The sequence below is a fragment of the Rhinolophus ferrumequinum genome, chromosome 11, assembly GCF_004115265.2.
Source record: "Rhinolophus ferrumequinum isolate MPI-CBG mRhiFer1 chromosome 11, mRhiFer1_v1.p, whole genome shotgun sequence".
In the NCBI taxonomy this organism is placed as follows: Eukaryota; Metazoa; Chordata; class Mammalia; order Chiroptera; family Rhinolophidae; genus Rhinolophus; species Rhinolophus ferrumequinum.
The window spans coordinates 43302410-43325703 of NC_046294.1; the positions used below are offsets into that span (position 1 = coordinate 43302410).

A 23294-nucleotide genomic window follows, 5' to 3' on the forward strand; every position below is an offset into this window, starting at 1 on the left:
TTTAGCCATTCTATTCAATAATGAGCTTATCTGGGCATCCAACTAACATGTCTAATATAGTTTCTTGGGGAAAATGTCTTCAACTTATAAAAGTGACTGACTAATAAAGGAGCATTCAATGAAAACAGTCTTCATCCTCCGGCCCCTACTGGTGGTGACGCTATGGAAGGGGCTGACCCTGTTTCTGTCCCTGTGTCCCTGTGGTCTGCAGAGGAGGAAGAGAGAGTGCTTCCTAGGGAGGCCTGGAGCTAGATCAGGAGAGTTCAGTTCTTCCCTTTGCCTTTCCCCTTGGTAGTTAGGGGTGCCTAAGCTCCACCCCTGACCCCCCCCCCCCGCACCCCCGTGTGTCATGTGGGAAATAGTTCTGAAGAAGTTCTCCCACTTTGAAAATCTTGATCTAATTATGACAGAACCACATTCTTTAAACATGTTGTTTAGTGGAGATAATTGAATTATCTAAACCTATTTTTGAATAGGAAATAATGCATTCTTATTGTGATGCTGTATCAGGTCTTAAATGGAAAGCTTCTACGATAGTTTGAAGCTTTGTATATTTCCGGTGGGATAAACCTGCTGCCAATTGATGAAAACTGAACCTGTCCCTGTGCTCCGTGTGTGAACTACAGCACCTCCTTGTAGAATGAACAATTCAGGAAAATGGAACAATTTTTTGAATAAAATTCCAGGCTCTACTAAGTTCCAAGTGACTGAGAATTTCCTGTCAGAGTGGGACAACCTGTCCATATGTTTTTGCCTGGAAATTGTGTGTATCATGAAGTTCTAAAGGAGTATGTCAATAGCCGATTACCTCTTTCTTTGTCCTTCCTTCTATGGTGTCCAGAGATGGTTTGAGCTCATCTTTGGTCTCATGTCTGAAAAAAGAAGCCTGCATTTGATCAAGGTTTGGGAGTGAAATCTGTGGCCACAGGGCAGAGTGAAACTCACGGCTCTTTGAAGTAGTAAGCCTCTTCCCTTTACTTCTGTGGTACCAGGCGGTAAGTAACTGACCTAACCAGCTACAGACACTTATTGTGCAATTTTGAGGTAAAGATGGGCAAAATCCCAGGGTCTGGGGCAGACATGTGGCTACCAGAGAGATGACGTCAGCTATTTCGCTGGTGCTCTGTAGGAAGAGGAGATTCCAGGTGCTCAGCCTTCCTCCTGCGTGTGTGGCTGTCTGAAGCCACCCCCGGTCCCACTGGCAGCCAAGGCCTTTGCTTGGGAAAAGCTTACATCTCATTCTTGCCTCCTGCTGTCCCCACAGGGACGTGAAATTGGAAAGGGTCTTGCAGCTTTGGCTGTGGGAACAAAGCTTTGAGGAATGAACAGACATGTGTGTCTCTGTGTCTGTGTGTGTGTATTTTCTGTTAATACTAACAACTGATGAGGGTTTCCAAACTGGGAGTTGGATATGAGATGGAAGAGGAAGTGATGTCTGGGTTTTTTGGAATCTGTATCGGGAGTTGCCCTTTTCTGGGAAGGGAAAGCAGTTTATGATTTAACTCATTTTTTATTAAAATTATTTGATTATTTTCTTTTGATACTCTTAATGTGGACACCTAGTATATAATTGGCAGGTATTTCTAATGACTTGCTTTCTATATTCTGTTCTTTCCCCTATGCTTATCCTAGAACAGAGCCTCACAAAGCCATAACATGTGACAAATTGGAGAAAGCACTTCTTCAGGGAAGCCCTTCCTCTTTGCTCAGCCTTCCCTCATGGACAGGATTCTGGAAATTGCGGTGGGGCTTCGTGGGAAGCCTACAACTCACAGTAGGAATAGGAAAAGCTTTATGACCTCTAAAGCATGACAGAGAGAACAAAGCTGGGAAGCACTGGAGCTGCGAAGTCCATCTGCTTACCATCTTTGTTTTCCTGTCAGATGTTGGGCATCCAATCTGGTTCCACCCTCCTCCCCTAAGACGTGGGGAAAAGAAATGAAACCTCTGCATGGGAAGCTACCAGGACCAAGTTTAGACAAAGCTTATAAGTACACTAAAAGGTTCCGACCTCCCCATCCCAGGCCTGCCCTGGGTTTCTTTGGGACCATCAATAGTTTAGCATTTCTCTAAGACTCTTGCTTACATTCCAGTATAGCCACTGCTGACTTGAAGCCGAATGGGGCCAGCCCAGGCTTGTTCTGTCTGGGCGTCTTCCAACCACTGTGCTTTCCCTTCTTCTGAGCTTTTAGATATGGGGACTTTCAAGGTCTCTGAGCTGCCAAAGTCCTTCTGAAAGCCTGGTTCCTCCCCTGTGGCCCCAGGAAGCTGTGGTAAGCTCCTGGTTTCCTTCTCAGCCGGGCACTTCTGGGAAGCTGTCTGCATTCCTTTCTGTCCAACTCTCTGCCTCTGGGGCTCTGTGGGGGTGCGGTTACTTCATGCCTCTGTGACGAGGAATGCTAAGACAGCTTCCCTGAGACCAATGGAGCCACTGGAGATAACTAGGAGTCTGAAGATGGAATGCTGTTTCTTGGAGTCCTGAAACCAGGAGCTAGCTTTTCGTAGCGTGCAGTGTGGTATTGATTCTTCTTAAAACTGTCTCCAATTTGCTTTCCTGTTTCCTTCCCATTCTGGAAAGTACGGAGGTTAGTGCTCAGTTTCCTGTGGTATTTCTTTGGCGCTGGAGATGGGTGCAGTGGATGCCTTTTGTGAGGAAGGAGCTTAGAGGCAGGTGAGAGAATCTGTCTTCTGGTTGCTGTGTTGACACTCTGAATGGTTTACCTTGGCACCCCCAGCCCTTGAAGTTGGGCACCACTTTTACCTAGTTTAAAATCTTACAGGGGGCAAAAGGATCAGCTCCTGTAAAGTAGAACAGGCCCCAGAGAACATTATAAAGAATGAACATACTGAGCAGAAGAGGAACCTGAAAAGGGGACTCCTTGTCCTAGATACTATCCCGTGTGTGTTTGTGTGTGCGTGTGCATGTGCGTGCGTGCGTGCGTGCGTGCGTGCGTTTGTGTGTGTGTGTATGACGGCTGGAAGTGGATGCTGGGAGCGAACACTTCTAATGAACAAACAAGGGTAGTAAATCTGGAAAGGGAATGGAGGAAGGTGGCTGTGGAGAGCATGGAAGGTGGGAATTTTTGCAGCGATGTGTTGTGGAATGGCTAGAGGCCAGATGTGGCGGGAGGCAGTTTGGGCATGCCCGTTATGCTGGCACTGCGGAGTACCCTGGGAATGATGGCCATGAGTGCCTTTCTCGGGGGAGAGGGCTGGTCCCTCAACAGCCTCCCTCACCCTTGCACAACACGGGTTTGAACTGCACAGGTCCCCTTATATGCAGATTATTTTCAATAAGTACTGTAAATGTATTTTCCTTATGATTTATTTTCTTAGTAACATTTTCTTTTCTATAACCTTATTATAAGAGTACAGTACATAATATATATACAGAATATGTGCTAATCAGCTGTTTACGTTGTTGGTAATGCTTCTGGTCAACAGTAAGCTATTAGTAGTTAAGGTTTTGGGGAGTCAGAAGTTATACGGAGAGTGTTGACTGTGCGGGTGGTTAGCAGCCCTAACCCCTGTGTTATTCAAGGGTCAACTGTATCTGTGACTCTTGCCTGTCAGGGTTCCTGGCCTAGAGTGTTCTGGGCTAGAGGCACTGGGTCTGAGAGTCCCCAGCTCCCGGTTTGCTGGCTCCCTAAGGATGAGAAGCATTTTGCAGCTTCCAAGCCTCCTTGGTGTAGCCGGCAGAGGTGTCTGTGCCTTGGCAGGTTACAGAGCCTTTTCATGGATGCCCTGCCTCTTTAGGGCTTGAGAACAGAGGAGGCTGGATTTGAAGCAGATCTACGTCAAAGGCCCAAATCTGAAATGTATATTACAAACTTACTGCTAGTCTTGGCTCTTCTCTCTGCGTCTCTCTTCCCTTTATCTTCCCATCGCTGTCAGGGATTGGGAGCAGCCGCTGCTATCACACAGACTGATCAGGACTTTAAGAATGGAGCTAAATATAACTGTCTGCTCTGATGTGCTCAGATGCAGCCTTAGAGAAGAGGTTGATCTGAACCTGTGATAGAGCGGGCCTTTCCACCCCAAACAAAGTGGGTGAAAGCAGGGAGGAAAGGTGGGGAGGTACTTCAGGAGTTGGCAGGGTATTGGTTTCACCCCCAACACTTCTTGTGAAGGGCGGGAGAGAAAACTACGATCTTGCTTTTCAGCCATCAGGCATCCAACAGGTACTTGCTGAATTTTTTTCAGCTTTCGCAACATAGTACTTTAAATATTATATAAAGCTTCTTTTCTGATAGAGGAAATTTATAATATATTGGGAGAGACAAAATTTGTTAAAGAATTAGAGAATATTAAAGATCTTAACTGTATTTATTACTGTGTTTCCCTGAAAATAAGACCTAGCTGGACAATCAGCTCTAATGCGTCTTTTGGAGCAAAAATTAATACAAGACCTGGTCTTATTTTACTATAAGACTGGGTATAATATCATATATCATATCATACCATATCAGGTCTTACATAATATAATATAATATAATATAATATAATATAATATAATATAATATAATATAATATAATATAATACTGGGTCTTATATTACTTTTTTGCTCCAAAAGACGCATTAGAGCTGATTGTCCAGCTAGGTCTTATTTTGGGGGAAACATGGTAACTAAATATGTTTGTAGTTCAGAAATAAGAAAGTTGGATCTTAAAACTGCAGAAAAACTTTCCTGGAGGAGGCAGGATCTTTTCTGGTCTTGGAAAGTTAGATTGGCTTTATATAAGCAAAGGAGGGGTGGGAAATGTTCTGGATGTGGACAACAGCCAGAACAGAGAGAGAATGTGGTGTTCTGGGGTCACCATGATGGTCTGCCCTGGGAGTGTAGGTCTGGAAGAAAAGAGCTGGAAATCTGAGCTCTGGATGTTCTGCCTTGGTGCACAGGAGAGGGGAAATGATGCAGTGAATGTGGAATTTTGTGGAAATCACTCTTGTAGAAGAAAGTAGGGTAATTTTGGAGAGGACGGAGACTGGCAGTAAGGAGACCTGCTCAACAGTATGGGCCATCGGCAGCTGGAATAGAGAGGAGGGGGGTGAATCCTAGAGAATATTCCAAAGTAGAATAGGTTGGACGTAGACATGGGTTATTAAGGATGAAGTAGAGGGGAAAGGCAGAGGATTCCAAGATGTCTGCCCTGCGAGAGTCGACCATTACTCCATTACTGTTAGCTTGTGTTTATAGAGTGCTTTGCACTTTTCAAAGCAATTTTCATTCAGTAAACATCTCAGAGTTGTCTGGGCTGTTAGAGTTCATCTAGTCTGGCTTTATTTTCCAGATGGGGAGATTAGAGCCAAGAAAGGGGAAAGTACTATTTGCAACTCACATAGCTATTTAGTGGTAGAGTGGGACCTCCAACCTTGGCCTTCTGTCTCCTAGGGGAATTTTAAGATGAGAGTAGCACGGAGGAGTGTGGGGTCAGAGAAGAGTCCTAGAGTCCTATCTAGTTGGGTGACAGTAGGTGATTACCAATCTCTCTGAGCAAAATGAAGCTTATTCAGACCAGATCAGTGGTTCCACTACTAAGACTTTTTTTTTTTTTTGAGACCCACTAGGAAGGAAGATGGACTCCTTGGGTTCTTCTAGTTCTGAGATTCATAAGAGTACACAAAAATAATGTATATGAAAAGTAATTGAATTGGGTTTCCTGGGAGACTGTGGCTGGTTTCCAATGTGGTGCCTTTCTAAGGGAATTTCAAGAGTGATCGTGACTCCATGTGGTTTTCACCTTGTGTGCTGACCACAGAACCTAACTACAGGGGAGGATACAACTCTGCGGGTAGTAGGCTATGGCCAGTGATAATCAGCCAAGACCTCAGTATTCGCAGTTTCATTTATGGCTCTGTTTGTGGTACCCACTTCTGCCACCTCCTTTTAGAACACACACACACACACACACACACACACACACACACACACACACACATTTCTCTGTTCCCCTTTTTCTCCCTCCTTCTCTTCCTCTTTCATTCTTTTTTCTTCACTGTTTTTCTTTGTCTCATTTCCCTTCCACAATCTCTGTCCTGTCCACTCTTGTATGTCTTGTCTAAACAACTTCCTGTGTTGGAGCAACCTCCCCTCTTGGTTAAATTCAGACATGACTACAGCGAAACACCTTGGAACTTTCTATCTTGTCTGCATTTCCTGGTGTGGTGACTGGCCCTCAGTGATCCGAGCCAGAATCTGACAGCCATTCTGGACCCTCCCTCATCTCTACAGTCAATCATCTTCAGATTCTTGTTTTCTATTAAAATAGCCCTTGATCTTCCCACCTTGTGTCCATTCTCATTGCCCGTACAGCAGGAGAGAGATCATGGCTGCAGAAAGCAAAATAGAGATAAGGATTACCTGTGTCCTCAAATACATTTACAAACCGCCAAACCCCAATTTAGTCTCCATCTCTGCCTCTCAGAACTCTTGCACCTTTCTGTGGGTCTCTGATGCTCTGTGATTGTCTGGTAGCTATGCTTCTGCTGGCTGTATTTGGAGAGGTCTTAAGTCTGAAAAGGAACAATAATTTAGTAAGCAATGGTAACTCTTGGGAGTACCAGACAAAAGTCAAGCCTCATCTTCTTGCTGAATGCTCCCTAAGTGGACTTTCCCTCGTCAGCTCCTTTAGGCATTTTCCTCGGAAGAAGTGCGTCCCTATTACTGACTGCATGTGGTGTCTGCATTGACTATGAGTGGCTGCAATCCGTCATCACCTTGAGGACTCTCAAATGGTTGACTTCCCTTGCTTGCTCAGGTTTGAGGAGCGCCAGTGTAGCCTCTGGAGTCCCACGGCTTGTGAGAAAGAAGATTTCTGCTGGCATCTGCTGTGCTGGGGACAGTGGTCCTTGACCCTTTGTTCTTTTCACTCTGCCTCCCTCCTCCTAGTCATGCGCAGCCAGTGACATGGGGTGTGGACAATCGGGTTAACCCAGGGTAAGGAACCCCGACACTAAGGGAATTCTTTCTTTCCTTCAGAAGACTAAGTGGTACTCAAATATGTTTCTTGACATCCCTGGGAGAAATGCTCAGGAATTCCCCCAAATATGCTATTCTCAGATTTCCAAATAAGCTTCCTCCTGTTTCTCTTTCAGGATTTTAAATTGCTTCCTCTTCTCCCTCCACATTTCTTTGTTTTTCTGCTCATCATTTCACCCATCTTCCCTTCCTTGCAACCTAGGGTCTATTCCTCCCCCCACCCCCATTGCATAGATTGCTCTATGTTGGTTTCTAAGTGAATGAATGTTTATAAGCACCTCTTTTTATACAAAAGGCAAACTGGCTCTTGTCTACATAAAAATGGAATACCTCTAGTGCATGTATTGTTAAGGAAGGAGCTAATCACTGCATAAATTAGAAATTTCTAGGTTCCTGTCCTTGGGGAAAAAGAGGGAGAGAATGGTTTTAAAAAAATGTCATCTTCTACTATAGGATGTTAATGTTTATGTAGCATGACACTCATCTCTGTACCAGGGCCACCTTCCATGTACCTAGAATCAGAACAGGATTTTTGAGGAGCCCCTGCTCGTCTCTCTTCCTGGTTCTTCCTCAGACCTTAGACGAAGCATCATCGTTTCCCATTATGGGAGATAAACTGGTATGTATACATCCCAGCCATGCCTGCCGGAGCCGACGTGCTGCATTCCTGCAGTCTAACGTTTCACTTACAACAGTCAAACCCGAGCCTGGCTCACAAACAGCTCTCAGATGACAGCTTAGTATAGAAGGTTAAAGAGCCACAAGAATTCACTCTGCTAGTTAAAAATATCACTTTGTAATTCTGATCATGGTGAACCATGGTTTGGGGAGATAATGGGTAAGAATTGTTTGGATTCCTGAGCTCCTCTGTGTCCTTGCTAGAGCTTGAAGGGTCTGAGCCCCAATTGGGAAGTTCTTGTGTGAGTAGCGGGAGGGACAAAGGGCGGGTCAGGCAGAGCTTGGCTGTCTCTTCCTTCTGTCAGCTTTCTGGCCACAAGTCCCCAGAGATGACTCCATGAGGAATAAAAGTGGTTGCTTTTTTTTTTTTTTAAATCTTCCTGTTCTGTAGGAGGACTTAAGAGCCTCATGAATCAGACATGTTATCTTATTTCGCAGTTTAAGGGACTGCACAGACTTGATTTTCTTTTTTCTTTCAGTATTCTTGCCTGAAATGTTTTTAAGACTCCGTGTACCCCTGGGTCTGCAAATAATAGTGTGTGTCCCCTGGATCCACTAATGTTCTAACCAGAATGGATCGGAGTAAGATATGGACCTTGTTTGACCTGTGCACTGTATTCCAGTCAATGAAACTCAAAATCAACTGACTCATCAGTTGACTCATATTAAGCCATCCCTCAAGTCTCTTCACTTATACCGTCTTCGTCCTGTTGTCATGCAGTTTTTTTCCTAAACTTAAGTGTAAAATGATATCTTTGGTCCTTTTAAAATTTCATTTTGTTATATTTAACCTATGGTTCTCTTAGGTTGGTGCAAAAGTAATTGCTATTTAAAAAGTTAAAAATAATTGCAAAAACCGCAATTACTTTTGCACCAACCTAATAGTTTGTGGAGGCCTGATTTTTTTAATTGTCATTATCTCTAGTATATTAATTATCCCTCCCAATTAATTTGTCATACGCGTTTTTGTTAAGCATATTTTACCCAAGTCATTGATAAAAAGAGTGACCATGCTAGGATCTGAAAAAGATGGGGAGGGTCCAGACTTTGAAGAGTTCCAGAGTACTTCTTCCTGGTTCAGATTCAGCCTTTTTGTAGCATTGTTTGGGCCTCGCTGTCCTGAGTGACCAGACCATCCAGCAGCCAGTATATGTATGTTTTATCCACAAGATCAAGAGATATTTTTCTGAAATCCAGACAAATTGTGTCCCTGGCATTCTTGCATTCTTTGATATATGTGTGTGCATGTATATGTGTTTATATGATGCTAACATATACCATATACAAATATATATCATGTAAATATGTATGCATATTATTTTTAAACTCCCAAACTATTATTTATAGACCACTTGCTATTTGTTGCTGAGTGTTTTACTCTTTTATTCTTTTACTCCTTTATTCTTTACGATAATTCAGTATTAACTCCATTAGATAAAAGTAATGACATTATTTTAAGCATGACTTATACTTAGTCTCCAGTGATCAGTGCTTTATGTCCCTGACACTTTTCATATTTCATGTACTGTGTTCTGGAGTTCTGCCTATGAGATTGCTTATTTAATAAATACTTATTGAGCACTTACTGTATGTAAAGAAATTACTGTTAGAAATTTAAAGATAGATAAAAAATGGTCCCTTTGCAGAGAAAAGCTCATATGTGATTAAAAATATGTGATTAAATGTATGAAGGCATGAATAATGTCTTGGTGGGGGAAATAGGGAAAGCAAAAGAAGACAAAAACGAGAGTCCTGAGTGTGAATGGAATGCCCAAACTAGCTCACCTACGAAGTTCTAAATGGAAATCTTCAGAAGCCATGGTGGTGGTATGGTCCATGTTAGAACCTCTTTACAAAGATGGAAGGCATCCAATTGACTGATGGTTTTCAATTCTATCTCCACACTTGGTTGGTGTGTCTTCCTGAGTTAGAGGGTGGGGAGAGGCAGGCCCGGAAGGAGGGCCCACTTCTGGAATCTTTCATTTAAAAAATATTATTAAAAATATAGTATCATTATGTTGTTTTGTACACCTGAAACTAATAAAAAAATAAAAAATACATAGTACATATGTTTTTATATGTTTAATTTAAATATGAATATTCATGTACCTACCACCCAGCTTAATAAAGAAAGCACTACCATTAGATTTGAAATCTGTGTCCTCAATAATTGCATTAATTTAAGCAAATAAATATGTTAAATTGTAGAAGTAAAACAGTAACAGTGTAGAGCATTTAGAACTTTGTAAAAAGGGAAAAAATGCTAACGTGATTATTGTTTTATTATAATTTTCTCTTTCACTTGTATGTTTTTCCATTTTAGTGCAGTATAGCTTAGTTATGCATAATTAGCATAGTCTGATGCTGTTTAATCATAATTTACAATCATAACTTAAAGTTAATTTCTAAATAAGTAATACATGTATGTGTTGTAAATTCAAAAAGACAAAAAGCTATACAGTGAAAAGCAAGCCTTCTTTCCACCTTCTCTTTTCTTTCGCTAGAGGTAATCGTTGTTACCGGTTTGTGGATTATAGTCATCTCTACTAATGGCTGCATAGTAGTCCATCTAGTACAATGTTTTTCATATTGCAGGTCATCACTAATGGGTTGGTAAATCAATTAGTTTAGGATAGAAAGTAGCAGAGAGCATCACATGCAGTAAAGATAGGTATTATTTTGAGAAACCTTTTTGCTTCAATTTTATACACACACAAACACACACACAGTTTCTCTCACACATGCACATACTACATTACAACATAAAATGTATTTTTTACTGTGGGTCATGATCAAAAAACACTTGAAATTTGCTAATCTAGTAATGATTGTCATGTAGATTGTTTCTTTTCATTATAAATAATGCTGGGACATGCAGTTTTTTCTCATACTTTGGAATTTTCTCTTAGTGTAACTTCCTAGAAGTGAGGATACTGAGTCAAAGAGTGTGAGCATTTTAATTGATCTAGGCAAGTTACTTTCTAAAAGCTATGTCTCTTTTACTATTTAATAAGTGCCATCTGTTCTTTGTTCAATATAGGTTATAGTTAACATTTTTTTCTATGCATTATATATGATAGATATATTTTTTAAAACTGTTATTTATTTTAAGTCTGTTTTTCCAGGACCCACCAGCTCCAAGTCAAGTAGTTATTTCAATATAGTTGTGGAGGGCACAGCCCACAGTGGCCCATGCGGGGATTGAACTGGCAACCTTGTTGTTAAGAGCACCACGCTCTAACCAACTGAGCAACCTGCCGCCCCATACATATTTTTTTTTTAACAAAATGGGATAATTTATTTTTTTCCAAGTAATATAAAGTGAACACTTCCCTATTTTATTAAATATTCTTTTACAGCCATGATTCTCATTCTGGGGACAGCTTTTTTTGAATGTAGGTGTGAAGGGTGACTACTCCAGTAATTCTCAAACTTGAGTCATTCGTATCCACCTTTATGATTTGTACCATATATACTTTTATTTATTTATTTATCTTTAAATTGGCTTTTTGAAAGCTTTCTTTTTAAATAATTTTAGACTTGTAGAAAAGTTTCAAAGACAGTACAAGTTCCCCTAATCTTATATAACTATGGTACAATCATCATGATACATTAATATTGGTATAATATAAACTATAGACTTACTTAATTGGGGATTCATTTGCTTTTATCTCTAAGGTCCTTTTTCTCTTCCAGGATCTAACCCAGGACCCGTTACATTTAGTTGGTGTGTCTTCTTAGTCTTCTCCAGTCTGTGACAGATCTTCAGTCAGTCTTTGTCTTACATGACCTTGACACTTTCGAGCAGTGCTGGTCAGGTACTTAATATAATGTCCCTTAAGTTGGGTTTGTTTGATGTTTTGTAATAATTAGATTGAGTTTATGGATTTGGGGGAAAAACATCACGGAGGTGAACTGTCCATCCCAATGAGTCATGTCAGGGAGGGGTACATGATGTCAATATGTCTTAATTACTAGTAATGTTGACTTTGATCAGTTGGGGAAGATAGTGTGTGCCGGGTTTCTCCACTGTCAACTATTTCTGCCACTGTAATTAATTAATATTCTGGGAGAGATACTCTGAGGCTGTGCAAGTGTCCTGGTTCTCTAAACTTTTATTCACTAATTTTAGCAAAACAAAACAAATAGTAAACAAAAAAGTTACATACTTTCTTTAGCATTGTTCTAATCAGTGAGATCAGTGAAAATGGGGTTAGTAGCTGGTTATCTTTTTTTTCTTTTTTTTCTTTCCCTCTTTCTTCCGCCTCCTCCCCCCACTCCGTTTTTTTTATGTATATTAAGATAAATATAAAAATATTGAAAATTTAAAAAATATTTGTCCATATACCACTTATAGTCATCTGGTATACCCACTACACCGTGGAAACCCTGGACCACTCTGAGGTACTAAGCACCAAATGCTTTAGGTTCTATGCTGATATTGTTGATCCATATTAATTAGATTGATTAGTTAGTTGGTTGGTTGGTTTCATTAGTTCATATATTTAATATTTATTAATTGTACTTGGTACAGAGCCCTAAACTTGGATTCAGAGTTACGACATAATTCTTGCCCTAAAGAGTATTACAGGCTAGAAGGAGAATTAAGCTGAATATAAACCTTGGTGCACTAAAATGCAAGGCAGTGAGCACAGATGACACTGAAGTAGTAAACTGTTCCAAAGAGTAGGGGGTAGGGATAGAGAATCCAGTCCAGCCATGGAAAATCAAGGGAGACAGCCTGGAGGAAGTGACACAGTCTGGGCCCACATTCTCATAAGTTTGCCCAGATCTTATTCTGACGGGTACTCCTTTCCCAGGCTTACGGTATTTTCTTGGTTATATCATGGAAAAGCCATTTGAGTCCACATTCCTCTTATTCCTCGTCTCTTTTCCCCCCACTTTGTACTCTACCTCCCCCGTCCTGAAGCTTCAGTTGTGACAGGTTAAGATCTTGGTTGAGATCGGAGTTATAAGCGAAGTAAGCATTAGAAGGCCATTCTAGGAAGGTAAATGGCGCTTTGCGGTAGGGTCTGGGATATTGCCTCCTCAGTCCAGTCTTCCCCGGCCCCAAGACTGTATTTATGTGGCCCGGTGTTAAAATGTTTTGACTTGACAAGGAGCAGTGATCGGGGGCCTGTGCATTTGAGAGATTCCAGGAAATGAGCCCGTAGATGAGCTTTATGACAGATCCTCCAGGAGGCTGGATCACGTATCCACTGAGTATCCTGTGCTCTGGGAATCTGAGCTTTGAGCTTCATGTTGAGGGTTGTGACCTGAGTGGAGGTTAACTAGGGCTGGAAGCCTGGCAGACCGAAGGAGAGCGTGTTCCACCCAGCATGAAGGTGTCCAGTAACTGCCTCACCGCAGGACAGTGAGATCTAGGATAATTACAGGCTGACTTCCACACCTTTCAGAGCATTAGGGTTGGTGGGGGTGGGTATTTGGGAGTGTGGGAGGTGGGTGGTAAATGGGTGGCAAGAGGTGGGATTGGAGCAGGAGTAAGGACCTGGGAGAATTTCCTACCACAAATGCCAGGACTTGAGCATAGAATGGGTATTTCTGTTTTCCCAGGAAGGCTGTGCAAGCAAAGTTTGTGTAGCACTGGAGGTCCGGCCAGATGTGGCTCTCAGCAAGAGGAGGGCTGGGATTGCCATCTGGAGGGAGGCCTTTGTTTTGTTGATTCAAAGGCCCTAGTAGAGCCCATGAAGAGACTGCTTGGTTTGTAGTAGGCAGATTGTCTTCCAAGAGGACTTAGACACTGCCAATTCTTCTGCTCTGTAAAGGCGGCTTTGTCTCAGACTGATGGCTAGGAGTGAGCCCCTGGCAGAGCCTTAGTCCTCTTCCAGGCACTTCCCAGGCCATTTCCTAACGTCCCCAGCCTGTGTTTGGCGTCTTTCTTCTCTCTCCAGCCTTCCTTAGGCAGGAAGCCTGAGTTTCCCATCTTTTCCTTCAGGAAGGTCTGCCTTTTGTTGCTGAGGGTCTTGTGTCTGATCCCAGGCAGCTGACTCCAGGGCAGGGGCTCTGCTGAAAGACTTAGCCAGAGACTCTCTAGCCCATGAAACAAGGACTTTCTGCTGCTTTGGACTCATTCAAAAAGCAATGGGACTAGTGACGAGGATATAACAATAAGATTGGGTGACTACAATAGAACATTCAAGCTAGAAGGGCCCTTGGAGAACAGCTTTTCTAATAGTCCTCATTATATGCAGTGAAAAGCTGAGGCCCTAAGGTGTACAGGGACTTGCCCAAGATCTCACCATCCTAGAAACCAAGATCTGGGGTCCGGTCTGCTGACTCTTTGTCCACTCCTGAATTTTTAATTTTCCCTTCATAACCGCACTGCCTCTGAGAGGTAGAAAAGGAAAATTGAAAAGCCCTAAAGGGCTCTTGTGCTAACCTGCTTGCTCTCACGGCAGCCAGAGCCCAAGGTAGGAGAACTGGGCAGGACACATGCTTGACTCCCAATTACCTGGGTAGAACTGGACGCCTTCAGGGGAGATGCTGTTGGACTCCAGTCTGGTGAGCATTGGGAGCTGGGCTCCCCGAGGCATCGGAAGTTACAGTGCATCTCTTAGGCATTCTAGGATCCAACGAGTAATATCAAAACAGTAGCTTGCTTTCCTTGAATCTTCTTTTGATCTCAAAGGAAGGAGTGACTTCAAAAGATTTACTCTGCTCCTGTGTTTTCAGGTACAGAATTTCAGTTGTTTTGAAAGAGACAAGAAAATACTATAAACCCTTCGAGTGATCAAGTCTAGAATCTAATTATCCTATACATATGTTAATATATATATTCTCTTAGTACAGTGTAAATCTATCCACTGAAATTCCATCATCTTACGGAGGGGACAACTGTTTCTGTTTTTGTTCTTCAAAGAGTCTTTTTCAATGATTCATTTATCCTGTACACATTGATTGATTGCTCACTCTAAATGAAATACTGAAGCAGATAGAAATCAAGGGGATCACGACTGAAGGAGATAGGGGTGCAAGCAACAGTGTTAAAATAATGCAAGTACCATAAAAAGGCATCTTCAAACTGCTGTGGGCTTGCAGATTAGACAAACGGATTCTGCCAGGAGATCAAGAAATATTTCATGGAGAAGTGTTAACTGAGCTGGGCCTTGAAGGCAACCAGATTTTGCTAGTTGGAGAAGGAGAGGCACTCAGATAGAAGCAACAGCATTACAGGGAGAGGGAAAACGCAGTCTTCAGAGCACCAGGTGGTGTGTGCGGTCGTGCCTGCAGTGGGGTGGCAGTGACAAGAGAAGAAGCCAGAAAGGATTTCCGGTGTTGGTGGTAATGTCTGTTGTGAGACGGGGGTGGACTTAGTCACACTGCTGTTGCTGTTGCTTAAGTCGCATTATTTCACCCCCCAGACAATAGTTTTCAATTTTTACACCCACCTCCAAATTATAAAACATACAATGACTTTTTTTCCCCCCAGTAAAATTGTATTTTCTGGAAGTGGAAGTGAGAGTAAGTGTTTTTGAACCTTCTCATCTAAGGGAGTTGGGCCATCCCTGCATCCCGCTTGGTTTGGCAGTGACACTGGTGATGGAGTGCCTCTGAGGGGCACTCTGGTAATGGGACAGGCTGTAAAACCCTGGAGCTCGTCCCCCGGAGAGTGACCTTACGAGGAAAGTTCTGGGAAACAAAGCACAAGGAAACTTTACAGGAATTTTTGGTGGAGCCCATAGGCAAGGCACATGAGAAAAGGAGATGTAATTATAGTTTGTTAGTCTATGAAAAGACACAATGAATGGCATGAACTAGCTGTTCTAAGTTTCTCCTTTCTATAGGACAGGAAGAAATGGGTTTTTATGCATTCATTCAGATATTTATTGAGTGCCAGCTGTGAGGTGGGCCCTATTACTAAATGCAGGGAATAGGGTGGTTAGCAAAAACAGTCTAGGTTCTTACTCATAAGGAACCATGGGGGAGACGGACACTGAGCAGAAAACTGCACAAATGTGCAGTAACAGATGATGGTGAATGCTATGAAGCTTAAATCCTCATTTAGATCAGAGGATGATGAAAGAGTTCTCTCAGGAGGTGAGAGGCAAGTCGAGGCAAGGTGAGTGAGAATCAGCCAGGCAAAGACTAGGGTGTGGGGGAATGTCCCAGGCAGAGGGTAACCATCTGGAAAACATCTGGCAGTTTTAGGGAACTACAAGAAGGCCTGTGTAGCCCGCACAGAGAGGGTGAGGGCAGGAAACATACGTAGAGGACGCTGGAGAAGGATCATGTGGGCCTTCTAGGTCCTGATAAGACTTTAGATTTGATCCTAAGTGCAGTGGGAAGCCACTGAAGTGTGTTAAGCAGGAAGTGGCATGATCTGGTGTAAAAGGTGATTCAGCTCCGTAGAAAATGGAATAATGAGGCCGAGACTAGAAATGGGAGCAATTTTGCAATAATTACGGGGAGAGACTGAGATGGCAATGGAGTTGCAGAAAAATGGGTAAAATATATAGTTTGGAAGTAGAATTATTTGGAATTGCTAAATGGATTGGATGTGGGGAGAAAGAGGTAGGGAGATGCAAGGATGTCTCCCAGGTTTCTGGCACAAGCATGCATGTGGGCTTCTTACCAGATACTAGACCAAATAAGACAGTGAAAGCACTATCCTTCAGGACAGGACAAGTTGGTTTGATCCAAATCCAGTCTTGCAGAGGCAGCAAAGGGATTCAGCTGTCCTCTGGCTTTGCCCAGTACAAGAAGCTCAGACACAAGAGCAGCTCCCAGGAACCGGGCCCTTCCCTAGGTCCCTAACGAGGACAGGCCCCGAGAAACGCTGTAACTCCAGCATGCCACTAGGGGGAGCATGGCCTGCATTCTGGGTCTGGTCTGGAGGGCTTTTTAAGTTCAGGTTGCTTTAGAGACTGACTTGTATCAGTTTCAGTACTTGGCCCTGGCCCCTAGCCCCTCATACTTGTTGGAGGAGTGCCTGACATATGGTAGGGGCTCAATAAATCTTGGGGATAATATTAAAACTGAATAACATCGTGCTTTAGAAATGGATGGGCATCACCTCTTCCTTCTCAGTATGGAGACTGGGCAAGTGGAATGTGCGTGTTGCGGGTCAGGAGGAGCAGAGGGATGCCGGCTGGGAATGGGAAGGGGGAGATGCTCAGTGATGTGATGGTGCTGAACTTGCTGGTTCCTCCTTTGCAGACTCGGCACATGAGGGCCTGTGAGGGATTCCTGAGCTGGTACCGGGTCAGGTAGGGCATTTCAGTATGCGATTGGGTGTGGCCCCTTCGAAGCCCTGATTGCTTCTTTAAAGCAACAGTGCCCGCCACTTAGGATTTGTGCCATCCTGTTATAGCCTATGCAACACTTTTCCTACCTTCACTCCTGGCAGGTATTTATTTACCTTTTAAACTCAAGTTACTTAAAATCTTGTTTTGAGAATTTTGTGATGTATTGGAGGTTAAAAACACAAGGATTCTGCAAGGGGACACTGCATTCAAGATTCCAACAGGGCTTCTCTAGCACGTGTTAGGAAGCGGCATTGGAAAGCGTCTTCCTTGAGCCTCAGTGTCTTCTCGGGAGGATACCAACAGTCCCAGGTTTTTGTTTGTGGTGAAGAACAGCTGAGATGAATGAAGTTCTCAGCTTAGTGCCTGACTTAAGAGCGCCTTCACACACCTGATCTCTGTCTGCTCTTCCTAGCCCTAGCAGTCGTGTTAGGTTTTATAGGTGAGAACTGGAGGTCAGATGACTTGCCCAAGGGCACACGGCTAGTGGTGGAGCCAGGCACTGCCAAGGTCTCCTGATTCGCGCTCTGCCTGGTGTTCTTGCAACTGCTCTGCTTAATACACATGGAAGAGCATCGAAAGGCATGGGGACTATTTCTAGACCTGTTATTTTCTGGTTCTGTGACCTGCAGCAAGTCATTTGACCTCTCTCATGTATTATTATTAGTTTTTCAATCTTTTAAAGGAGTACCGATAATGCCAGTCCTAACTTTCAGGCCAAGATTTGTTACAGTAGTTTGGAAAAGTGTAACAGAATTTGTAGCTATAGGGTAGGACTTCTTTCTTTACACTGGGCACCAGTACTTCTGCATCTCGTAGATGCTGTCATAGAGTCCTCAGGCTGGAATGATGGTCATCAGGCCTACCTCACCATGACTCAGAGAGTCTCCTCCTTCCCCTGGGAACCCAGCCTTGTATTTCATGACTGGTTATCAGAAAAGTTGTTAGCTGGTAAGATCAGATGGCAGTGTACTTTAGTGGAAAGTGCACTGGGCTAGGGAACAGTAGTCTGGTCTCCACTCTTAGTTGTTTGTTGATCTCTCTGAGCCTCAGTTTTCCCATCTATAAAATGGTGACAATAATATCTGTCCAGTGTATTTCAAAAGGTTCTGAGGACAAACCAAACAGTGCCTGTAAAGAATGTTACAAAGCAGAGAAGTGTGCATAGGGAGAGTAAACCTGAGGGCTAGCTCTTGGATAGGAGTGATTTTACTGGCTGTGACAGCAGCTCACAGAAAGGCTGGGCTTCAGCTGCAGGCCCGGAGCAGGGCAGAGAGATGAGTCTGTATTTGTGTCACCTTTGTTGCTTGCGCTGTGACTGGATGTGCCCAGGACTCGCACTGGTCCTGACCTAGTGTCTTTCCTCTCCATTTGCAGGAAGATGAGAGACTGCTTGGGCACCAGCACTAGCACCACGAGTCCCTGCACTGGTTAAAGCCATCGCCACGACCTGGGCAGGCAGCAAGGTAAGCAGAGAGGCCAGTCCAGGCGAGCGCCTGGGATGGGAGTGCATTTCCGCCTCAGCTGCTGCCCGGAAAATCCCAAGTGCACAAACAAGTCAAGGCAATGCCTCTGGGTCCTCCTACCCGCTCGAGGACCCAGAGGAAGGGCTTGCTTCCCCTCCAAGCACTCCGGCTAGCTCCCTCCCCCTGGCCAGGATTCTTCCAAGTTATAAAAAATGAGACACTGGAGGGGAGGAAAACAAGTCCACTCACTGTCTTCTCTCTTCTTCCCTCTGAGCTGTTCAATCAAGTTCCCAGGAGCAGCCCAGAGCCCTTGTTTGACTGGAAGGGAGGTAGGAGGAGTGGAATGCGTGCAAAAACCGAGCTGATCAAAAGACAGTGCTGCTTCATGGAAGCCTCCCAGAACTGAGGGGGGGGCGGGGGAAGAGCGAGAGAGCGAGGGGGGGGGAGAGAGAGAGAGAGAGAGAGTGAGCGAGCGCGCGAGCCAGCGCTAGCACGCTGGTGAGAACAGGGTCTCCATGACAACTGGCCTGGCCAGCTAGCAGTGCTCCGCTCATTTGGCTGGAAGGAGCACCGCGAAAGGTCAGAGGAAGGAGCTGTGGGAAGCTCACAGCAGGTATCAGAGCTTAAGCGAGTGTGTTTGGGGGCCCTGGGCTCCCTAACGGACTGTGGTTTGAGCCAAACTCTGCAGAAAATGGAGTGGGCAGGAAAGCACCGGGACTTTCAGGTAAGGTCAGCTCTGGACTCCGATTGTTTTTCCTCCTTTCCTGGCTACAGTCTTGGGCTGTTTGGTGGGAGGCAGGCGAGTGTCTGTACTCTCTGCTCAGGGTTTGGGGCTCCGGAATGATGTCATGCTCCAACAGTTGGATTCTATTAGCTCAAGGAGGAGGGAAACAGCCAATTTTCTTGACTTTGCAAATCTAGTTGATCTCACTCTTGCTGAACCTGAAGTGTTCAGACTTCACTATAGAAACCATCATCTTTTATTTAGAACAAAGGCTTAGGATATTTATAAGAAGAGTTTTTTTTATATGTAAAAAAACGAGTTATCATCACTCCAGCCTTGTGTTTGTAGGTCTTACATGGAAACTCCAGTGTCTTCTGAGTGGCTCGGTCTGTTCTAGTGAACACTGTCTGTTTTGTCTCTTGGTGCTGCTATGTCTGACCTGTAATGAAAAAAAGAAAGAAAGCCAGTGAACTCAGCTAGGAGCCTGTGGTGAATTCCAAGTCTCTCTGGAGCAGTTATTAGGACAGAGGGACTATCTTAGGGATATCTGGGGGGTGTGTGTGTGTGTGTGTGTGTGTGTGTGTGTGTCCCTCCCTCCCAGGTAGCTTGGTAAGAAGCACACTGTCCTCCCCCATTAATAAGGTCCATCATAGGCTTTTCTTAAAGATATATAGGGGGGAAGTGAGTGAGGGGTGGGTCTTGGGGTTGGGGGCCCTGCAAAGAGGTTACGTATCCAGGTATCTCAGTGAGTTCTCAGCTGCAGCCACTAAGAGCTAGGCTGCCTGAGGAGACATGCGGTGCTGGGGTTGTGCCGATGGATTCCCTGGGTTAATATTTTAACCAGCTCTCAGGGTGCTCAGTGTGCTTGCTGTGGATTCCTACTCTGTCCTGTGTTTGGGTAAAACTTTTTCTGACCTAGCAGAGTGGTGTGTGGTGAGCACAGTGTGGCCTAGGAGAGGAGATCCTTCCAGAAAGGCGCTTTCATAGGTGATAGGGTAACTAGCTAGCTTGTCAGTAATCATTTTAGGAGGGTTAATGCAGGGGACGCTCCCTGTGATGGAGACCCAGTAGCTGGGCTTCTGCTCAGCCATGTTATATCTTAACTTACTCTTGGACCTCAGGCAACTTTATGGATGCCGCTGGTTTCTCTGTGGGATGAAGGAACAGCTGCTATCCTTGCTCTTAGGTTTCTCTTCATGGACTTTCTGAACAGAATGGCTTTTGTATTCTGGCAAACAATGAGGGGGCCTTCTGATTAACTTCGGGTCAGCTTGCCAGTGAAAGCACTGGCCACCCCCAAGTTAGGGCTCTCTGAATGTGGACATGCATGCGTGAATGTGGTGGCCTGAGGGTCCATGAGGGTGAACGCGGTGGCCCTGGACCTCAGGTAGGCCACTTCTAAAATAAGTCCTCTTTTTACTACTCTACAGCCCTCTGCTGGGTTGAAACTGCCGTTTTACTGGGGGACAGGGCATAGCCCTGTCAGCTGGGATTAAAGTTGGCAGGGCATAGTCCCTGTCAGCTGGGGCCCCCAGACTCCAGGTGTCATGGCCACCCTGCTGGCAGCAGGGGAGCAGGAGAGCAGGAGGCCTCTCTGAGTCCGTGGGCCCGTCGGTGGGCAATGCACGCCCAGGATCTCAGTTCTCCTCCACTCGTGTGGATGTGGTTGGGGCCCCTCTCATTCTGTCGTTCCCTGCATGTGGGACGAGCCTAGCAGATGACCTTTCTTTTGGCGTTGCAGAAGGAATAGTAGATTTGGGGTTAGGAGACTTGAGTCCATGGCCAGGTTCTTTAACCATAGACAAGTCCTTTAACCTCTGTAACCTTCAGACGTAAAGTTAATGATAAAACTGGGCTTCACAGGACTGTTGAAAGGAGCAAATAGGACAATTTCCATGGAAGTAGTTTTAAACAAGTCAAGTCCTATATAATGTAAGATGAATTGAAACTTAAAGGATGGCCCAACTCTATTCTGGAAAGTCACTTTGCCTCTATTCTTGTTTCCCCATTTATAAAGTACCTCTTCTCTTTTGCATTTATAAATTTAAAAAAAAAATGAGAAAAACCTTAAAAAACTTCTTTAAGATGTTAGGAAAAAACAGTGCTTTCTTTGGATTGGGAAGTTTAGTGAGTTGTGTTCACTATAGACTTTGAGCCTCAGGAATGATCCCTCAGAGACGGTGCTTTCCTTAGGGCACCTGACTCATATGTTTGAGTATAGAGGAGAGGGAATCCAAAAGACCCTTTGCTTTCCCAGTGTCCCACAGCTACCTGGAAGGTTTGATGTCATCAGTTTTAGTAGCTGGAAGAGAGGCTGCTCCTTGCCAGGGCTGGTTGCCTCATCCTGCTCGGTTCTGCTGGGGAAACTTGTTGAGAGCGCGGAGAGGTCTTTCTCCTCTGTTTGGAGTTTGAAAGGCAAGGTTCTAACTGGCAGGCAGAGCTATTGCTCTGAAATGCTCCTTGGGGGCTGGGCAGCTCTTTCAGGAACTTTTGTGGCTACAGTTTAGAGGGAAACAGAAAGAAAGAAACGAGGAAGTGGGAATTCCAAGGGCAGAGATACTTGATATGCCATGGGACAGTGCCAAGGAACAGAACTGGAGGGGAGGGGAGACTCCAGCAAGGGCATCCCAGATCTGTCCTCAGGGACTCTGCAGTCTCATGGAGTACGAGGTGGGGACACAGGGAGGGACTGAGCACCCACCTGGCACCTCAGCTTTTGCTGTCAGACAGGGGAAAACCTGCCAGCCATGCCCTGGAGTGCTGTCTGGGAAGAAGCCCTGGAAAGACCCAGAGTAGGCAGATTTTTTTTTTTTTTTTTTCATTTAAACAACGGAGCCCTTTCTCCAGGTGAATCATGTCACAGCAGCCTCTAAGGCCCGAAGGAGAAGTTGTCCACAGCTTAGATTGGGGCTGCAGCTGTTCCCCGACTCCTTGTCAATCCAGCGTCCCAGAGCTGAGTCACAAATTGGATCTCGCCATGTTCCTTAAGGATTAAAAAGTAACATTCCTGTTCTCACTCCCTGTCTCCCCTTTCCTCTACTCCCCTTCCTACATAGCCCCCCTGGGCTCCCTCTCTCTAAAATGAGAATGATCAGTTACCCAAGGAGATGAACCTTGGAAATACCTTGGGGGACAGGCCAAGAGCATCCTCCGTTCCACTGGCTCTGCTCCTGCCCTAGGGCTGAGGGCTTGGTGTACAGCTAGGAGGGGCCCCCAGACTCCAGGTGTCATGGCCACCCTGCTGGCCCGGAGCAGAGAGAGACTGTGCTCCGTTCCCCACCTCATCTGACTCTAAGGACTGCTTTGGAGAGGTCTGCCTGGCCCCCCGAGGAGGTGGGAATGGGGAGGGTCTGAGTCCTAGGCCTTCCACAGCCCTTCCGGGCAGGCTGGTGGGGCTGAAAGACTGAAGGAAGCACGTCTTCCTTTTGCTTCTCTTAGCTGTTACCTAAGAGGCTCCCGATTTCCAAAAAGTCGGGGCCAAAAGAATTTTCTGAGGCAGCCAAGCAAAGGGAACATGTATCTCAGGCTGCAGGAGACCAGGCAACAGCCCTGCAGAGCTCTGGCTTGGTCTCCGTTCTGTGTGCTATAAGACCTGGGAAGACAGGCTGTGGAGGACAAGCTGGGGGAGGGCGAGGAAGGGGAATCTGTGGGCAGATAATTGAGTTCTTTGAGTTAGAGGAACCATGGAAAATGGAGAAGGGGCCAGGAGGGCATGAAAGAAAAAAAATAAAATGACCATCTGGCATAGTTTGCAGGGATTTCTGTTTAAAGCCTGTGGGAAAACTTGAATTTAGTGAGTGTCTTCTTGGGGCAGGGAGGGGGGCTCTGTGCATCTATTTTATGCTGGGGAGGGGCACAGTATACATCTGTCTCAAGAGGTGAGTGGGGGGACGTGCTGGGTGCATCTGTCTTAGGGGAACATGGCACGCAATAGTGTCTGACAGACAAAACCTGGGGTCTCTGTTTCTAGTTAGAGGCCTTAGAAAACTTAACGTGTGTGTGAGTGTGTATGTGTGTGTATGTGTGTTGAGGGGAGAGGAAGATGTTAAATGAGTCTAGACTACATTGTTGAAGGATTTTCCCAAAGATCCTCTCTCTCTCTCTCTCTCTCTCTCTCTCTCCCCCCCTCACCCTCCCCCTCTCTCTCTCTCTCTCTGTCCCTCTCTCCCCGGCTCTGTTGAGA

At 44.8% G+C, this 23294-nt stretch overlaps 1 protein-coding gene across 4 annotated transcripts in view; it reads left to right on the plus strand.

The window, feature by feature from the left end:
- Nucleotides 1-23294, plus strand: part of DENND2B (DENN domain containing 2B) — a 141506-nt gene that overhangs the window by 23777 nt on the left and 94435 nt on the right. The window contains exons 1-2 of one of the 4 annotated variants that reach the window (XM_033120019.1): nucleotides 11376-11476; nucleotides 18299-18387. The gene's annotated coding sequence lies outside the window, so the exon portion shown is untranslated. Of the gene's footprint in view, nucleotides 1-11375; nucleotides 11477-18298; nucleotides 18388-18691; nucleotides 18717-18862; nucleotides 19112-23294 lie in introns of those variants that run through there. The other 3 variants (XM_033120018.1, XM_033120020.1, XM_033120017.1) reach the window with 3 other exon arrangements.